General features: G+C 37.6%; 1 protein-coding gene across 1 annotated transcript in view; it reads right to left on the reverse strand.

Annotated features, from left to right (window-relative positions):
* The window catches only part of LOC121367342 (calcium-binding protein P-like), a 47,322-nt gene extending 30,474 nt beyond the window's left edge, over nt 1-16,848 (reverse strand). Inside the window, exon 1 of the mRNA XM_041491459.1 lies at nt 16,810-16,848. The gene's annotated coding sequence lies outside the window, so the exon portion shown is untranslated. The remainder of the gene's footprint in view (nt 1-16,809) is intronic.
* Nucleotides 16,849-20,834: the final 3,986 nt, after the last annotated feature.

A 20,834-nucleotide genomic window follows, 5' to 3' on the forward strand; every position in this document is an offset into this window, starting at 1 on the left:
AAAAACAAAAAAAACAAAACAAAAAACAAACTCCTATAGTTTTCTACCAACCAATTTTGACTATAAGCCTTTAAGGGACATTTCCTGATTTGTGCAGTGTAAGATGTTTTCCGACTACTAATATTCTACATTACCTTTCATGATACTAGTATACTTTTTGGTTTCCAATAGCAGTTTCTGTAATATCAATGTGTTCTGTCGTCCTTAAGATTTATAAACCAACGCCCAACGAGTTTGTCGTCAAATAATTTCCGTAACGGTAGAAAAACAAAAGATATAGGAAATACATAAAGTTTAACCCTGGCCAAATATTACAACGATACGAAACACGGGTCAGATATACCGACACTAATATTGTATGACAGAAAAAAGTATATTTGATCCTGCCATTCAACTTGAAAAACGTCTCATGTTAATCGATGTAACATCTTAAAACTGCAGCATAACTCAAGGATTGTTACATTTTCATTGTTTGATGGGCAATCCAATTTTTAAAAAATCTATGCATCGTCATTGAAAGCTGAGTCTACTTTCAACTTAGACCGAAAAGAGGTGAAGCCCTAAGGCCCTACTTTTAAAACCCTAACTTCCGACATTCCATGCCCCCAAGCCCCGCCCCCCCCCCCCCCCCCACACACACCCCGAGTCCAGCCGTTTGTTCAGTCCAGTCATGGCACTCTCATGACAGATTAAAAATTTGTTTTATTAAAGGTGACTGTTAAATTAATATTATATATATATATATATATTTTATTTTATTTTTGAAACTAATAAATATGCTTATTAAAATCTGGATAATATTTTTTTTTAAAAGAGCACTCTTATAAACCTATTAATAATAAAATAGCATAAAGCCAGTTTAAAAGCATTTAATTATATTTATAAAAAGGCAAGAACCCGGAGCAGGAGGAGTACTGCCAAATAACGCACAAAGTCAAGACTTTCACACAAAATCATACAAACATAAACATAAAACACCACACACACACACACACACACACACACAGAGACACAGACACACACATATATATATATATATGTACACATATAAAATTGAAAATTACATTTAAACACCTAAATATTAATTCATTAGTTTTAAATATAAATATATTAGATGTTAAAAATACACTGTATAAGTAATAGTTATACCCACACTTTGAGGTAGTTTTATCAGTGTGTGTGTTAGGGCTGTACTGGTATCGGAATGCATTAAAACTCAGGGGCGTAGTTTATATTTCTCGGAATGGGAATAGTATAGAGAATTAAAGTCGCACGCCCTAGTTCCATCCAGCGAAAATGAATTATAATTTTGGTTAATCTACACACTTAGATCACGTTTTTATAAAATAGAGTGAAAAAGCAGGTTTTATATCGATAAATACCATGGGAATCCCCATGACCCAATTGCTTGAAATAATTTTGAAAGTTAGTATTCTTATGTCACCGGTAAATGTCGCTCGAAGCACAGAAATGCCTACGTCACGACAAATTTCACAGAGTGCACACAGACTTGGGGTGCGTTCCTTTCACCTCTCCTGGACATGTTCCAACTGTTCTGTCCTGGACAGCGAAAGGAATGAGTTTGGAACAGGAAGTTACTTTACGAACATGGGTCCTTCTGTTTAGGAAGTGGCTGCTGCAGCAATCATGATACTTGAATAGGAATAAGACGACTCTGACCATGTTGACTATACTACAGTGTTTGAAATAATAAATGTTATATATTTTGTATAAACCGCAATTAGCCTACATTTGCTATTCGGAACCGGGTACTAGTGCCTAACCTATTGTTATTAGCAATTAGATGCACCGTTTATTATTGGTGGTGGTGGTGGTGGGTGGTGGGTGGTGGTGGTGGGTGGTAGTGGTAGCGGTGGTGGTGGTAGTGGTAGTAGTAGTCGTCGTCGTCGTCGTCGTCAGGGGCACTTCCCCTCCCCAGAACGAAAATGTAAGATTTTTTTCCCTACTCTATTTAAATAAAGGTAACAATATAGCTTGTGTCCCCCACCCCCATCCCCCAAGGTTGTATCCCCTCTCCAGGTATCGTAAGACTTAGCAAAATTATTGGTTTTAAGGGTTTGTAACGTTTTGCATTCAGATACTTACTTGTCTGAACTTTATTGTTAATGAAAATGTTCACGAACTGTGAAGAAAAACCTCACAAATGAACAACAAGCAAACGTCAACAAATCGGATGTTGATCGCGCGAACCGTGCACGAGAAAACAAACCGAACCAAAAGGATAACGCTCACGTGGTATACCAACGTCTGTGACATTGAAATGGGAATATCCCCTCTAAAAATAGATTAGACCGTGTCTGCTCAACGGTTTTTTCTCAGAGGCGCGTGCGTTTGTAAGAAATACGAAAAATGCATTTTGTGGTATTACAAACACCAGGATTACCAAAAAACACTTCAGGTGAATGGAAATGTATATTCTAAATAATAAACGGTAAGTAAAGTGCAATTTTATTTGTGAAAAAATGGGTTTAATAGCGAAAAACAACGGCGTAATGGTTAACAACTAGGGCGTGTCCCTTTAAGAACTAATATGCTATTTCCGAGATAATTTTTATATTTAGATCGTCTAAAAAAACTCTTTTATGATATGTAGAACTAGAAATAATATTTAGTGATTTTGTTTTTTAAGTTTGGGGAATTTACTGGATAGGAGATAGTTGACACCCCTACCACACTAACTGCAGCTCCGCATATTGCATGATTTTTAACATCCTATCGTTCTGTAAATATCTCAAGGGAACTATTGTGAATAAGTGCGCATGTGTAATTAGATGGCTCTTTCTATTGGTTGAAATATTACGAAAACATAATTTGAACTTTGGTATATGCAAATGAAGTCACCCAACAAACCAATTTTTGTAGAGGGCTTATTCTATTGGTTGAAATATTACGAAAACATAGCTTGAACTTTGTTATATGCAAATTATGTCACCCAGCAAAGTAATTTGTGTAGATGGTTTGTTCTATTGGTAGAAAAATTACGAAAACATAATTTGAACTTTGGTATATGTAAATGATGTCACCCAGCAAACTAATTTGTGTGAATGGCTTGTTCTATTGGTTGAAATATTACGGAAACATAGTTTGAACTTTGTTATATGGAAATGATAAGTGTTACCAAGCAAAGACATTTTTTTATCTTATTTTGTAACGGCGAATTGTCAAAGACGGTCGTGGGTTTGACGGTCGTGGGGAGGGGGCGCAAGGACATGAGGCGGAATGCCAATGGAACTTTAGGGGAGGTTTGAAGGGGATCGTATGTGGGGCCCTCCCTAGATCCGCATCTGATTTTAAATTCTAACTGCAGGAGGAGAAATGTTTTTGGAGACAGTTATGCTACTGATTCCCGCAAACACGTCTAAGAAGAACATGTGGTGTATAATAGAGGTATATGACAGCTGGACAGGTGTACCACAAGGGAAAATTTTGTCTACATTCCCACAATATGGATACCTAATGACTTTAGAAAAGTGTTGAAGGATTTAAAAGACAATGCGTTGCAACCGAACACCGCAAGTGTGAACGTGACGGAAAGTGTTAGTCTCTTTAGGATTACGGATTTGTTTGGAAGGAGGCAATGTCGGAGGATGGAATAAAAATAAAAATAAAATTCACCCAATTCCTGTTGTTATTTTTATTGTTTTGTATTACGAATGTTTTCAGTAAGAAGTTCGGGCTGGAGGAGAAATAAAATAAAAAAAGATCCAAAAAAGTTCCCAGCCTTGATATACTGAAGCCAGCTATTGCATGCTGTGTATGAGAGGAAAAAAAAAAATTCAAGCCAAGATTTAAAAAAAAAATACAAATTATTTTATTAATAATAAGAGTAGGGTATAAATAATAATATAATTTTTTCGTACGTACGAAATTATTTAAAGACAAAATCCAGTTTGGTCTTCTTATAAATATTAAGACGACCAGAAACACATTGAATATACAGACACTGATATTCTAAACAAGAAAATATATTTAATATGTAATTTTAATCGTAGAAATATTTTGTTAGTCGGAAACATCTTACAATGCAGCAAACTCAGGCATGTCCCTTTAATGTTTTACAGTAGGTACACTGTACACAAATCACGTCATTATTCAAACCAGTTTGTTTTGTTTAACGACACCACTAGAGCGCATTGATAAATCAACCATCGGCTATTGGATGTCGAACATTTGGTAATTCTGACTCGTAGTCATCAGAGGAAACCCGCTACATCTTTCCTAATACAGCAAGGGATCTTTTATATGCCGTTTCCACAGACAGAAAAGCACATACTACGGCCTTTGATATACTAGTCGTGGTGCACTGGCTGGAACAAGAAATAGCCCAGTGAGCCCACCGACGGGGATCGATCCCACACCGACCGCGCATAAAGCGAGCGCTTTACCACTGGGCTACGTCCCGCCCCGTCATTATTCAAGGAAACCGGCTTCGGTGGCGTCGTGGCAGGCCATCGGTCTACAGGCTGGTAGGTACTGGGTTCGGATCCCAGTCGAGGCATGGGGTCTTTAATCCAGATACCGACTCCAAACTCTGAGTGAGTGCTCCGCAAGGCTCAGTGGGTAGGTGTAAACCACTTGCACCAACCAGTGATCCATAACTGGTTCAACAAAGGCCATGGTTTGTGCTATCCTGCCTGTGCGAAGCGCAAATAAAAGATCCCTTGCTGCTAATCGGAAGAGTAGCCCATGTAGTGGGAACAGCGGGTTTTTTCTCAAAATCTGTGTAGTCCTTAACCGTATGTCTGACGCCATATAACCGTAAATAAAATGTGTTGAGTGCGTCGTTAAATAAAACATTTCTTTCTTTTTTTATTCAAGGAAAATTATACAAACTGCGCACTGTTCAAGAGTTAAGTTGGTCATTTTTACTTGTTGCCAAAAATTAAATTTACGGTTCCCAGCCTTGATATACTGAAGCCAGGTATTGCATGCTGTGTATGAGAGGAAACTACTATCCACCAGCCCAAAAGGATTATAAAAAGAACAAGCCAAGATTTAAAAAAAAGATACAAATTGTTTTATTAATATTAAGGGTAGGGTATAAATTAAAATATTAACACCATTCAAAGCATACTTTGCACTATTTTTAATGAAAATTCATTAAGAAAAAATTAGCTCTAGCTTTAGGATTTTTTAATTGTTTATAATATTTTGTATCTAAATCTTTATTAAGTACCAAGTTAAAATCCCCGCAGAAAATAAATTTTTCGTTACCAAATTCATTGGAACCATATAAGTTAGCAAGCGTAATTCTCTGCTATGTTAATTATAACATAATTATGTGAAGTATCGGTATACATTTTATGTAATGTATATTCAAAATTATTGTTCAGTAATATAGCAACACCTCTTGAATTACTTGAAAACGAGCTGAAGAAGCATTTATATCCCCACTGTGTTTCGATATAGGGTTCTAGTTCACTTTTAAACTGTGTATCTTGTAGACAGTATATGTTGAAGTTCTTTTGTTTCAAGTAATTTAATACCTCTTTTCTTTTTTCCGGATCACCCAATCCCTGACAGTTAACAGTTATAATCTGTATCGCAGACATTTTTCTATAGATAAAGTAAACCTTACATATAGGCAGACCAACTTAAAATACACAACTTGCGGTTTGTCTATATCGGATGAGAAATAAAAGGAACTTATTAGTGAAGAATGTAAACACATTAGAGAGAAAAAAACGAAAGGATAAAATAGTCATGATACTACCTCTGTTGCTGGCAGAAGCATGGAACCGCTTACCATTGACAAAAATATGTAGATCAATATACATACACATTCCCATGTATACACACACATACATAAAACATACATACATGCATACCCACATACATACATACATACCCACCTACATACACAAATAATCATGCACCTAAATATACAGATACCTATACACAAACATAGATATATACACATATACATAAAAATACACCTACACATACGTAGATACTTACATTCTTACATAAACACATATACACATACCTACATACATGCCCACATACCTACATACATGCCCACATACCTACATACATACCCACACCCGCCTACATACACACATCCACATATAGATACATATCTATGTATGTAACAGTCAACCTCGACATACATACAATATATAGATATTCATACATCAGTACATACTAGTCAGTGCCAGATCTGCCTAGTTTCATGCACGTAAGCGGGATCGACCGCGTAGATTGTAAGCCCCCATGCATGTGGTTGACTTAAAGAACATCCTTTTTATGGATGCTTCGATAGGTCAGAGCGCATCGTGGTTAGTCTTGCAATTTGCGGGCGATTCGGTGCCACAGGTTCGAGTCCCAGCAACGGCATAGGACAATTTGTGAGGCCAGAAAGGATTTAATTATCCCCTGCGCCAATGCGTTAATATCTATGTTTGTAACAGTCAACCTCGACATACATACAATATATAGATATTCATACATCAGTACATACTAGCCAGTGCCAGATCTGCCCAGTTTCATGCACGTAAGCGGTATCGACCGCATAGATTGTAGGCCACATGCATGTGGTTGAGTTAAAGAACATCCTTTTTTTATGGATGCTTCGATAGCTCAGAGCGCATCGTGCTTAGTTTTGCAATTTGCGGGCGATTCGGTGCCACAGGTTCGAGTCCCAGCAACGGCATGGGACAATTTGTGAAGCCAGAAAGGATTTATTTATCCCATGCGCCAGTGCGTTAATATCTATGTATGTAACAGTCAACCTCGACATACATACAATATATAGATATTCAGACATCAATACATACATACATACATACATACATACAGACATACACACAGACATACATACACACACCCGCCTACATACACACACATCTATACATAGATACATACATACATACATACACACACATACATATATACATACATAACGTAGTTGGTCTGATTGGTAGCGTTCCGGCCCAACAATTGCGGGCGACTGGGTGCCACAGGTTCGGGTCTCGGTAACGGCATGAGGAAATTTGTGAAGGCAATAAAGGATTTTAATATCCCCTGTGCCAGTGCGTCATTGAATATATGTATGTTTAAGTCAAAAACCCGACATACATACAATAGAGATATTCAAAATATAAAAATACATACATACACACACACGTACGTACATACTTAATGACACTCCTACAAATAGTGCACTTATAGACATGTATATGTACACAGACATCTCAACCACTGTCCGGATTCTTGTCCTGAACTGGACATTGTATCTGGCGACTGTACCCTGTATAGTACCACTATCGCACTGCGAACATTATAAGCCCCATTATCACATTTATAATAATTGTGTGCACACAAGGTAGATATAAATGAAGTTATTTAATCTGTGGGAAAAAGCCATCTAACCTGGATTTAAGATCGCATTAAGCTGGAGTATATAAAATGAAACTGTAGACTGTACGTAAATGTTGAAAAAGGTATATTTTAGTTGAAGAATTACGTCTCATCATACACTCGGTAGCGGTGATTTATATTATTTTATCTTATCTGTAAGCGCAACCGCTCTACACACCCATAAATTGTGTATGAACATTAATTACGTGGCGTGCACACACACCTGTGACCTAGATGCATTATATTATTCTAGATTGTAACAAGATTATAAATTATAACAAGAGAAAACAACAACAACACCCCGACGGGGTAATACCGTATCTCATAGTTTCCTAATAAGTGCTGGTATTTATATTTGGTCAAACAAGTCAAATTGTTTCTTTTTTTCCGTCTTGCACATAGAAGAATATTTACGTTTATGTTTTTGGCAACTTGTCCGCAATGACAATGGACCAATGGATCTTAAATCCAGGTTAGATGGCTTTTTCCCACAGATTAAATAACTTCATTTATATCTACCTTGTGTGCACACAATTATTATAAATGTGATAATGGGGCTTATAATGTTCGCAGTGCGATAGTGGTACTATACAGGGTACAGTCGCCAGATACAATGTCCAGTTCAGGACAAGAATCCGGACAGTGGTTGAGATGTCTGTGTACATATACATGTGTATAAGTGCACTATTTGTAGGAGTGTCATTAAGTATGTCCCTTAAAGAACTAATATGCTATTTCCGAGATAATTTTTATATTTAGATCGTCTAAAAAAACTCTTTTATGATATGTAGAACTAGAAATAATATTTAGTGATTTTGTTTTTTAAGTTTGGGGAATTTACTGGATAGGAGATAGTTGACACCCCTACCACACTAACTGCAGCTCCGCATATTGCATGATTTTTAACATCCTATCGTTCTGTAAATATCTCAAGGGAACTATTGTGAATAAGTGCGCATGTGTAATTAGATGGCTCTTTCTATTGGTTGAAATATTACGAAAACATAATTTGAACTTTGGTATATGCAAATGAAGTCACCCAACAAACCAATTTTTGTAGAGGGCTTATTCTATTGGTTGAAATATTACGAAAACATAGCTTGAACTTTGTTATATGCAAATTATGTCACCCAGCAAAGTAATTTGTGTAGATGGTTTGTTCTATTGGTAGAAAAATTACGAAAACATAATTTGAACTTTGGTATATGTAAATGATGTCACCCAGCAAACTAATTTGTGTGAATGGCTTGTTCTATTGGTTGAAATATTACGGAAACATAGTTTGAACTTTGTTATATGGAAATGATAAGTGTTACCAAGCAAAGACATTTTTTTATCTTATTTTGTAACGGCGAATTGTCAAAGACGGTCGTGGGTTTGACGGTCGTGGGGAGGGGGCGCAAGGACATGAGGCGGAATGCCAATGGAACTTTAGGGGAGGTTTGAAGGGGATCGTATGTGGGGCCCTCCCTAGATCCGCATCTGATTTTAAATTCTAACTGCAGGAGGAGAAATGTTTTTGGAGACAGTTATGCTACTGATTCCCGCAAACACGTCTAAGAAGAACATGTGGTGTATAATAGAGGTATATGACAGCTGGACAGGTGTACCACAAGGGAAAATTTTGTCTACATTCCCACAATATGGATACCTAATGACTTTAGAAAAGTGTTGAAGGATTTAAAAGACAATGCGTTGCAACCGAACACCGCAAGTGTGAACGTGACGGAAAGTGTTAGTCTCTTTAGGATTACGGATTTGTTTGGAAGGAGGCAATGTCGGAGGATGGAATAAAAATAAAAATAAAATTCACCCAATTCCTGTTGTTATTTTTATTGTTTTGTATTACGAATGTTTTCAGTAAGAAGTTCGGGCTGGAGGAGAAATAAAATAAAAAAAGATCCAAAAAAGTTCCCAGCCTTGATATACTGAAGCCAGCTATTGCATGCTGTGTATGAGAGGAAAAAAAAAAATTCAAGCCAAGATTTAAAAAAAAAATACAAATTATTTTATTAATAATAAGAGTAGGGTATAAATAATAATATTATTTTTTCGTATGTACGAAATTATTTGAAGACAAAATCCAGTTTGGTCTTCTTATAAATATTAAGACGACCAGAAACACATTGAATATACAGACACTGATATTCTAAACAAGAAAATATATTTAATATGTAATTTTAATCGTAGAAATATTTTGTTAGTCGGAAACATCTTACAATGCAACAAACTCAGGAATGTCCCTTTAATGGTTTACAGTATGTACACTATACACAAATCACGTCATTATTCAAACCAGTTTGTTTTGTTTAACGACACCACTAGAGCGCATTGATAAATCAACCATCGGCTATTGGATGTCGAACATTTGGTAATTCTGACTCGTAGTCATCAGAGGAAACCCGCTACATCTTTCCTAATACAGCAAGGGATCTTTTATATGCCGTTTCCACAGATAGAAAAGCACATACTACGGCCTTTGATATACTAGTCGTGGTGCACTGGCTGGAACAAAAAATAGCCCAGTGAGCCCACCGACGGGGATCGATCCCACACCGACCGCGCATAAAGCGAGCGCTTTACCACTGGGCTACGTCCCGCCCCGTCATTATTCAAGGAAACCGGCTTCGGTGGCGTCGTGGCAGGCCATCGGTCTACAGGCTGGTAAGTACTGGGTTCGGATCCCAGTCGAGGCATGGGGTCTTTAATCCAGATACCGACTCCAAACTCTGAGTGAGTGCTCCGCAAGGCTCAGTGGGTAGGTGTAAACCACTTGCACCAACCAGTGATCCATAACTGGTTCAACAAAGGCCATGGTTTGTGCTATCCTGCCTGTGCGAAGCGCAAATAAAAGATCCCTTGCTGCTAATCGGAAGAGTAGCCCATGTAGTGGGAACAGCGGGTTTCTTCTCAAAATCTGTGTAGTCCTTAACCGTATGTCTGACGCCATATAACCGTAAATAAAATGTGTTGAGTGCGTCGTTAAATAAAACATTTCTTTCTTTTTTTATTCAAGGAAAATTATACAAACTGCGCACTGTTCAAGAGTTAAGTTGGTCATTTTTACTTGTTGCCAAAAATTAAATTTACGGTTCCCAGCCTTGATATACTGAAGCCAGGTATTGCATGCTGTGTATGAGAGGAAACTACTATCCACCAGCCCAAAAGGATTATAAAAAGAACAAGCCAAGATTTAATAAAAAAATACAAATTGTTTTATTAATATTAAGGGTAGGGTATAAATTAAAATATTAACACCATTCAAAGCATACTTTGCACTATTTTTAATGAAAATTCATTAAGAAAAAATTAGCTCTAGCTTTAGGATTTTTTAATTGTTTATAATATTTTGTATCTAAATCTTTATTAAGTACCAAGTTAAAATCCCCGCAGAAAATAAATTTTTCGTTACCAAATTCATTGGAACCATATAAGTTAGCAAGCGTAATTCTCTGCTATGTTAATTATAACATAATTATGTGAAGTATCGGTATACATTTTATGTAATGTATATTCAAAATTATTGTTCAGTAATATAGCAACACCTCTTGAATTACTTGAAAACGAGCTGAAGAAGCATTTATATCCCCACTGTGTTTCGATATAGGGTTCTAGTTCACTTTTAAACTGTGTATCTTGTAGACAGTATATGTTGAAGTTCTTTTGTTTCAAGTAATTTAATACCTCTTTTCTTTTTTCCGGATCACCCAATCCTGACAGTTAACAGTTATAATCTGTATCGCAGACATTTTTCTATAGATAAGGTAAACCTTACATATAGGCAGACCAACTTAAAATACACAACTTGCGGTTTGTCTATATCGGATGAGAAATAAAAGGAACTTATTAGTGAAGAATGTAAACACATTAGAGAGAAAAAAAGAAAGGATAAAATAGTAATGATACTACCTCTGTTGCTGGCAGAAGCATGGAACCGCTTACCATTGACAAAAATATCTAGATCAATATACATACACATCCCCATGTATACACACACATACATAAAACATACATACATGCATACCCACATACATACCCACCTACATACACAAATAATCATGCACCTAAATATACAGATACCTATACACAAACATAGATACATGTATATACACATATACATAAAAATACACCTACACATACGTAGATACTTACATTCTTACATAAACACATATACACATACCTACATACATGCCCACATACCTACATACATGCCCACATACCTACATACATACCCACACCCGCCTACATACACACATCCATATATAGATACATATCTATGTATGTAACAGTCAACCTCGACATACATACAATATATAGATATTCATACATCAGTACATACTAGTCAGTGCCAGATCTGCCTAGTTTCATGCACGTAAGCGGGATCGACCGCGTAGATTGTAAGCCCCCATGCATGTGGTTGACTTAAAGAACATCCTTTTTTATGGATGCTTCGATAGGTCAGAGCGCATCGTGGTTAGTCTTGCAATTTGCGGGCGATTCGGTGCCACAGGTTCGAGTCCCAGCAACGGCATAGGACAATTTGTGAGGCCAGAAAGGATTTAATTATCCCCTGCGCCAATGCGTTAATATCTATGTATGTAACAGTCAACCTCGACATACATACAATATATAGATATTCATACATCAGTACATACTAGCCAGTGCCAGATCTGCCCAGTTTCATGCACGTAAGCGGTATCGACCGCATAGATTGTAGGCCACATGCATGTGGTTGAGTTAAAGAACATCCTTTTTTTATGGATGCTTCGATAGCTCAGAGCGCATCGTGCTTAGTTTTGCAATTTGCGGGCGATTCGGTGCCACAGGTTCGAGTCCCAGCAACGGCATGGGACAATTTGTGAAGCCAGAAAGGATTTATTTATCCCATGCGCCAGTGCGTTAATATCTATGTATGTAACAGTCAACCTCGACATACATACAATATATAGATATTCAGACATCAATACATACATACATACATACATACATACATACATACAGACATACACACAGACATACATACACACACCCGCCTACATACACACACATCTATACATAGATACATACATACATACATACACACACATACATATATACATACATAACGTAGTTGGTCTGATTGGTAGCGTTCCGGCCCAACAATTGCGGGCGACTGGGTGCCACAGGTTCGGGTCTCGGTAACGGCATGAGGAAATTTGTGAAGGCAATAAAGGATTTTAATATCCCCTGTGCCAGTGCGTCATTGAATATATGTATGTTTAAGTCAAAAACCCAACATACATACAATAGAGATATTCAAAATATAAAAATACATACATACACACACACGTACGTACATACTTAATGACACTCCTACAAATAGTGCACTTATACACATGTATATGTACACAGACATCTCAACCACTGTCCGGATTCTTGTCCTGAACTGGACATTGTATCTGGCGACTGTACCCTGTATAGTACCACTATCGCACTGCGAACATTATAAGCCCCATTATCACATTTATAATAATTGTGTGCACACAAGGTAGATATAAATGAAGTTATTTAATCTGTGGGAAAAAGCCATCTAACCTGGATTTAAGATCGCATTAAGCTGGAGTATATAAAATGAAACTGTAGACTGTACGTAAATGTTGAAAAAGGTATATTTTAGTTGAAGAATTACGTCTCATCATACACTCGGTAGCGGTGATTTATATTATTTTATCTTATCTGTAAGCGCAACCGCTCTACACACCCATAAATTGTGTATGAACATTAATTACTTGGCGTGCACACACACCTGTGACCTAGATGCATTATATTATTCTAGATTGTAACAAGATTATAAATTATAACAAGAGAAAACAACAACAACACCCCGACGGGGTAATACCGTATCTCATAGTTTCCTAATAAGTGCTGGTATTTATATTTGGTCAAACAAGTCAAATTGTTTCTTTTTTTCCGTCTTGCACATAGAAGAATATTTACGTTTATGTTTTTGGCAACTTGTCCGCAATGACAATGGACCTTTCCCATGTATTCATGGTGTATGCTGGGGGTGGGGTTGTTCGTATAATAAATTACTCTGATCTATTTAGATTGTTTACCTGGTTACCAAGGCTTGTTTACCTGGTTACCAAGGCTTGTTCACCTGGTTACCAAGGCTTGTTTACCTGGTTACCAAGGCTTGTTTACCTGGTTACCAAGGCTCGCTTATCTATAAGTTCTTGATTAAGCTGGAACCTGGTTCACGTTAGTTTATTATCTGTCCAGACTGAGCAAACAATTCTCAAACTTTTATATTACTCATCTATATAAGCGTTTTTCAGAAATATATTCCAGTTAATATGTGAGAGAAATAAAAAAAAATAAGCAACCCATCTGAATCTCTCTCTTATTCAACCACTGTCTCTCATTCTCTGCCTCTCCGTCTCTGTCTGTCTGACTCTTCTCCCTCTCTCTCTCTATGTCTCTCCCTCTATCTATCTGTGTGTCTCTATCTATTTATCCGTGTCTTTGTCTCTCCCTCTGTCTCTCTCTGTGTCTGTGTCTCTCGTTCTCTCTTTCTCTGTCTGTTTCTGTCTGTTTCTGTCTCTCTCTGTCTCTCTGTCTCTGTCTCTCTCTCTCTCTCTCTCAAAATCTCTTATTCAACCACTGCCTCTCCGTCTCTGTCTGTCTGACTCCTCTCTCTCTCTCTCTCTCTCTCTCTCTCTCTCTCTCTCTCTCTCTCTCTCTGTGTGTCTCTCCCTCTGTCTCTCTGTGTATGTGTCTCTCTTTCTCTGTGTTTCTCTGTGTCTGTCTGTCTGTCTGTCTGTCTGTCTGTCTCTCTCTCTCTCTCTCTCTCTCTCTCTCTCTCTCTCTCTCTCTCTCTCTCTCTCTCTCTCTCTCAGCATCTCTCTAGCTGGAGAAACGAGTCAAACGATGTTTTATTACTTACAGTTACATTGAACAGAAAACAAAACATCAGCTACGCTTAAAATATGCTTCATTATTTGTCCACCCTGCATAAGAACCGGCACCACTGAATGTTTTAAAGTTACGATTTTCTGCTTAAAGTCTACTTTCGGTTTCCTTTATCACCGCTGTATCACCTGTCCATCCAACCACACCTTTGTCGTTGAAGATTTATTGTGTTAATAATGATGCAAGTACTTAAATCGTTTTTATACGTAACATCGATGATAGATTATACTCGGTATGTATTTGTACAAGGATAATAATATTTTGCACATAATATCATATGAATGAATGAATGAATGGATGAATGTTTAACGACACCCCAGCAAGAAAAGTACATCGGCTATTGGGTGTCAAACTATGGTATTAAAGGGACATTCCTGAGTTTGCTCCATTGTAAGATGTTTCCGACTAATAAATTATTTCTACGACTAAAGTTACATATTAAATATATTTTCTTGTTTAGAATATCAGTGTCTGTATATTCAATGTGTTTCTAGTTGTCTTAATATTTGTAAGAAGCCCAAACTGGATTTTGTCTTCAAATAATTTCGTACGTACGAAAAAGAAATGAAATGAAAATTAACCTAGTACAAATATTAGGACGATCAGAAACACATTTATTATACAGCCACTAATGTTCTAAACAAGAAAATATATTTAATATGTAATTTTAATCGTAGAAATATTTTATTAGTCGATAACATCTTAAAACATTGCAGCAAACTCAGGAATGTCCCTTCAATATCATATGAGTATGTAGGTCGAATGGCTTATAAATAAAATAAGAAAGTTTGCTTTGTTTAACGACACCACTGGAGCACATTTATTTATTAATCAACGGCTATTTGATATCAAATATTTGGTTATTCTGACATACAGTCTGAGTGAAAAAAAACCCGCTACATTTTTCCATTAGTAGCAAGGGATCTTTCATATGCACCATCACACAAACAGGACAGCTCTCACCACGGCATTTGATATACCAGTCGTGGTGCTTTGGCTGCAATGAGAAATAGCCCAGTGGGCCTACCGACGGGAATCGATCCGAAACCGACCGCATCAAGTCCCTTTAATGTGAATGAATGAATGTTTAACGACACCCCAGCACGAAACATACATCGGCTATTGGGTGTCAAACTATGGTAAAGGCGTCCCTTTAATGTGAATAAATATATTTAAAAATAATACTAAAATGAATTTGCTTTGTCTATCAGCGTACAAACAGTGTGGTAACATTTAAAATGCATGTCCTTACCTGATGTTGCCAAGAGTCTGATTATCCAATAAACTTTACACATAAATAGCAGCTTAAAGAGACTTATCAGATAAGCAAACAGGATACGACGTCGCGACACGGAATGTTCGAAATGATGAGGGGTGTTGCAAGTTACCTTCGTAACAAAAAGACCTTTAATTTGGGTATAGTGTTACCAAATGATCTTTGTTGGACTTTTTTTGTGAATAATTATTATATACATTCAGATATTAACAGCAACTCAGACGATTTTCTGTTTAAAGTCTACTTTCGGTTTCCTTTATCACCACTGTATCACCGGTCCATTGGACCTCAATTTACACCCCCCCCCCCCCCCCCCGCACACACACAATGACGATAGATTGTACTCGGTATCTATTGGTAACAGGATAATAATATTTTGCACATAATATTATATGGGTATGTAGGTCGAATGGCTTATAAATAAAATAAAGTTTGTTTTGTTTAACGACACCACTGGAGCACATTTATGTATTAATCAACGGCTATTTGATATCAAATATTTGGTTATTCTGACATACAGTGAAAAAAAACCCGCTACATTTTTCCATTAGTAGCAAGGGATCTTTCATATGCACCATCACACAACTAGGGCAGCTCTCACCACGGCATTTGATATACCAGTCGTGGTGCATTGACTGCAAAGAGAAATAGCCCAATGGGCCCACCGACGGGGATCGATCCGAAACCGACCGCATCAAGTCCCTTTATTGTGAATAAAATATATATTTTAAAAATAATAATAAAATTAATTTGCTTTGTCTATCAGCGTACAGTGTGGTAACATTTAAAGTAAAGTAAAGTTTGTAAATATTTAACGACGCCACTAGAGCACATTGATTTTTTTATCTTAACATCGGCTATTGGACGTCAAACATATGGTCATTCCGACAGTTTTTTTTAGAGGAAACCCGCGGTCGCCACAGCAAGGCAGCAAGGGATCTTTTATTTGCGCTTCCCACAGGCAGGATAGCACAAACAATGACCTTTGTTGAACCAGTTATGGATCACTGGTCAGTGCAAGTGGTTTACACCTACCCACTGAGCCTTGCGGAGCACTCACTCAGGGTTTGGAGTCGGTATCTGGATTAAAAATCCCATGCCTCGACTGGGATTCGAACCCAATACCTACCAGCCAGTAGACCGATGGCCTAACCACGGAGCCACAGAGGCCGGTCCGTAAAATTTAAAATGCATGTCCTTACCTGATGTGCCCAACAGCGTGATTATCCAGTAAACTTTACTTATAAATAACAGCTTAAAGAGACTTATCAGATAAAGAAACAGAATACAACGTCACGACACGGAATATTTGAAATTATATGAGGGGTGTAGCAAGTTACCTTCGTAAGAAAACCCCCCCAAAAAAAACTTTGATTTGCGTATAGCGTTACCAAATGATCTTTGTTGGACTTTAAAAAAAATATATTATATACATTTAGATATTAACAGCAACTCAGGCGATTTTGTGTTTAACGTCTACGTTCGGTTTCCTTTATCACCACTGTATTACCGGTCTATCCAACCTCACCTGCCTCAATTTAAACCATCCCACCTCCCAGTCGGCCACATTCCGTTTCCATGAAAATCCTATCGGTGTGGGACAATGAGGATATTTACTAGTTTTACGTGTTCATGTGTCACTGCAGTTTCGTACACGTTCAGTCTTTGATATGATCAGGGGCCTGATTTGGGACAGGACGTAGTTATTTATTTGGACAATTTAGAATTTTTAGAATTTATTCCAACAAAAAAACAGGGGAAGGGGTGCTTTCAGATGCGCAATTGTTTTTAAAAAATCCTATAGTATTTACTACACAACAAATTTTGACATACAAGGGCGCTTTAAAGGGACATTCCTGCATTGTAAGCACATTTCCGACTAATAAAATATTTCTACGATTAAACTTTAATATTACTTTAATATTAAATATATATATGTTTTTGTTTAGAATATCAGTGTCTGCATATTCAATGTGTTTCTGGTCGTCTTAATATTTATAACAATCCCAAACTGCATTTTGTCTTCAAATAATTTCGTACGTACGAAAAACAATATTTTAGGAAATAAAATTAAATTTAACCTAGTACAAATATCACAACGATCAGAAACACGTTTAATATACAGCCAGTACTATTTCATGCAGAACAATATATTTGATATGCAATTACAATCGTTAAAAAGTCTGTTAGTCGATAACATCTTAACATTTGCAGCAAACTCAGGAATGTTCCTTTAATGTTTGATGGGCTATTCCAAAAAAAAAAAAAAAAAAAAAAAATAAACGTCACTGAAGCTGACTCTACTTTCAATTTAGACCGAAAGAGGTTAAAGAGGAAGGGTTGGTTCAAGCCCCACAGGAAGATTTGCATTAAGGTTTGAGAAGTGCCAATCGTATTCGGAACTTGGGCGTGACTAGTAGCTGGATTGGGATAAGGGAAGTCAGCAATCTTAGCAGACGCCCTAAGGCCCTAATTTTAAAACCCTAACTTCCGACATTCCATGCCCCCAAGCCATCCCCCGAGTCCAGCCGTCGTTCAGTCCAGTCATGGCACTCTCATGACAGATAAAAACAAATATTATTAAAGGTGACTATTTTTTATTTTTGAAACTAATAAATATGTTTATTAAAATCTGGATAATTAAAAAAAGCGAGAAAAAAAAGCACGCTTATAAACCTATTAATAATAAAATAGCATAAAGCCAGTTTAAAAACATTTATTATATTTATAAATAGGCAAAAACCCGGAGTAGGAGGGGAGTACTGCCAAATAACACCAAGTCAAAACTTTCACACACACACACACACACACACACACACACACACACACACATACACACACACTAACACACACACACACACATACTAACACACACACCCATACTAAACCACACACACACACACACATACATACACACACATACGCACACACATACTAACACACACACACACACACCCACACACACACACATACTAACACACACACACATACTAACACACAGACATACACACATACTAACATACACACACACATAGAGAGACACACATACACACATACACACAACACATACACACACAGAGACACACACATACAGAAACACACACACACATACACACACACACACACAGACACACACAGAGACACACACATACATTTACACACAGACACACACAGACACATACAGAAACATACACACAGACATACACACACACAGACACACACACAGACACACACACACACATACATACATACACACATACACAGACAGACACACACACAGACATACACAACACACACACATGCAGAAACACACACAGACACACACCACACATACACACACACATACACACATACGCCACATATACACACCTACACAACACACACACAGAGACACACACACACACACATACACATGCACACACATACTAACACACATATACACACCCACATACTAAACCACACACACACACACACACACACACACACATACACACACACACACAACACACACACACACACGCACTCTCATACTAACACACACACACACACATACACACACACATACTAACACACACACATACACACACACATGCTAACACACACACATACTAACGCACACACATACACACACACACACACACACATAAACAGACACACATACACACAAACATACACACATACACACACACACATAGAGAGAGACACACACACATACACAACACACACACACACAGACACACACACATAGAGAGACACACACACACACACACACACATACACACATACAGAAACACACACACCACATACACAAAGAGAAAAAGACACACACATATATACACATACACACACACACACATACACACACGTACACACACATACTAACACACACACATACACACACATACTAACACACACACACACACTACTAAACCACACACAGACACACACACACATACATACACACACATACGCACACACATACTAACACACACACATACACACCTCACACATACTAACACACACACACACACACATACACACATATACACACACACATACTAACACACACACACATACACACACATACTAACACACACACACAGACACACAGACACACACAAACATACACACACACATACACACACACACACATGCACACACACATAGAGAGAGACACACGCATACACACTGACACACACACACACACACACACACACAGACACACACACACACATATATACACACATACTAACACACACACACATACACACATACTAACACACACATATACTAACACACACACACATACACAGACACATACACACACACACATACACACACACACATACACACACATAGAGAGAGACACACACATACACACATACACAAAACACACACACACACAGAGACAGACACATACAGAAACACACACAGAGACACACACACACACAGACACACACATACAGAAACACACACACCACATACACACACACACATACATACACACACACAGACACACACAGACAGACAGACACAACACACACATACAGAAACACACACAGACACACACCACACATACAGACACATACACACACAGACACACACATACGCCACACATACACACCTACAACACACACACACACAGACACACACATACAGAAAAAAAAACCCCACACACACACCACACAGACACAACACACACGCATACACACTGACACACACACACACACACACAAACACACACATACAGAAAAACACACACACACACACACACCACACGTACACACACACACACATACAGAAACACACACACACCACGCATACACACACGCACACATACACACACACACACACACAGACGCAGACGCAGACGCACACACACACACACACACACACACACACACACACACAGACACACACATACATACATTAGTTTTAAATGTAAATATATTACTTGTTAAAAATACACTGTATAAGTAATAATTATACCCACACTTTGAGGTAGTTGTATCAGTGTGTGTGTGTGTGTGTGTGTTAGGGCTGCATTAAAACTTAGGGGCGTAGTTTATATTGCTTGGAATGGGAATAGTATGGAGAATTATGTACTAATATGCTATTTCCGAGATCATTTTTATCTTTAGATCGTCTAAAAAAACACTTTTATGATATGTAGAACTAGAAATAATATTTAGTGATTTTGTTTGTGTAAGTTTGGGGAATTTACTGG

This window comes from Gigantopelta aegis, chromosome 1, assembly GCF_016097555.1.
Source record: "Gigantopelta aegis isolate Gae_Host chromosome 1, Gae_host_genome, whole genome shotgun sequence".
Taxonomy (NCBI): Eukaryota; Metazoa; Mollusca; class Gastropoda; order Neomphalida; family Peltospiridae; genus Gigantopelta; species Gigantopelta aegis.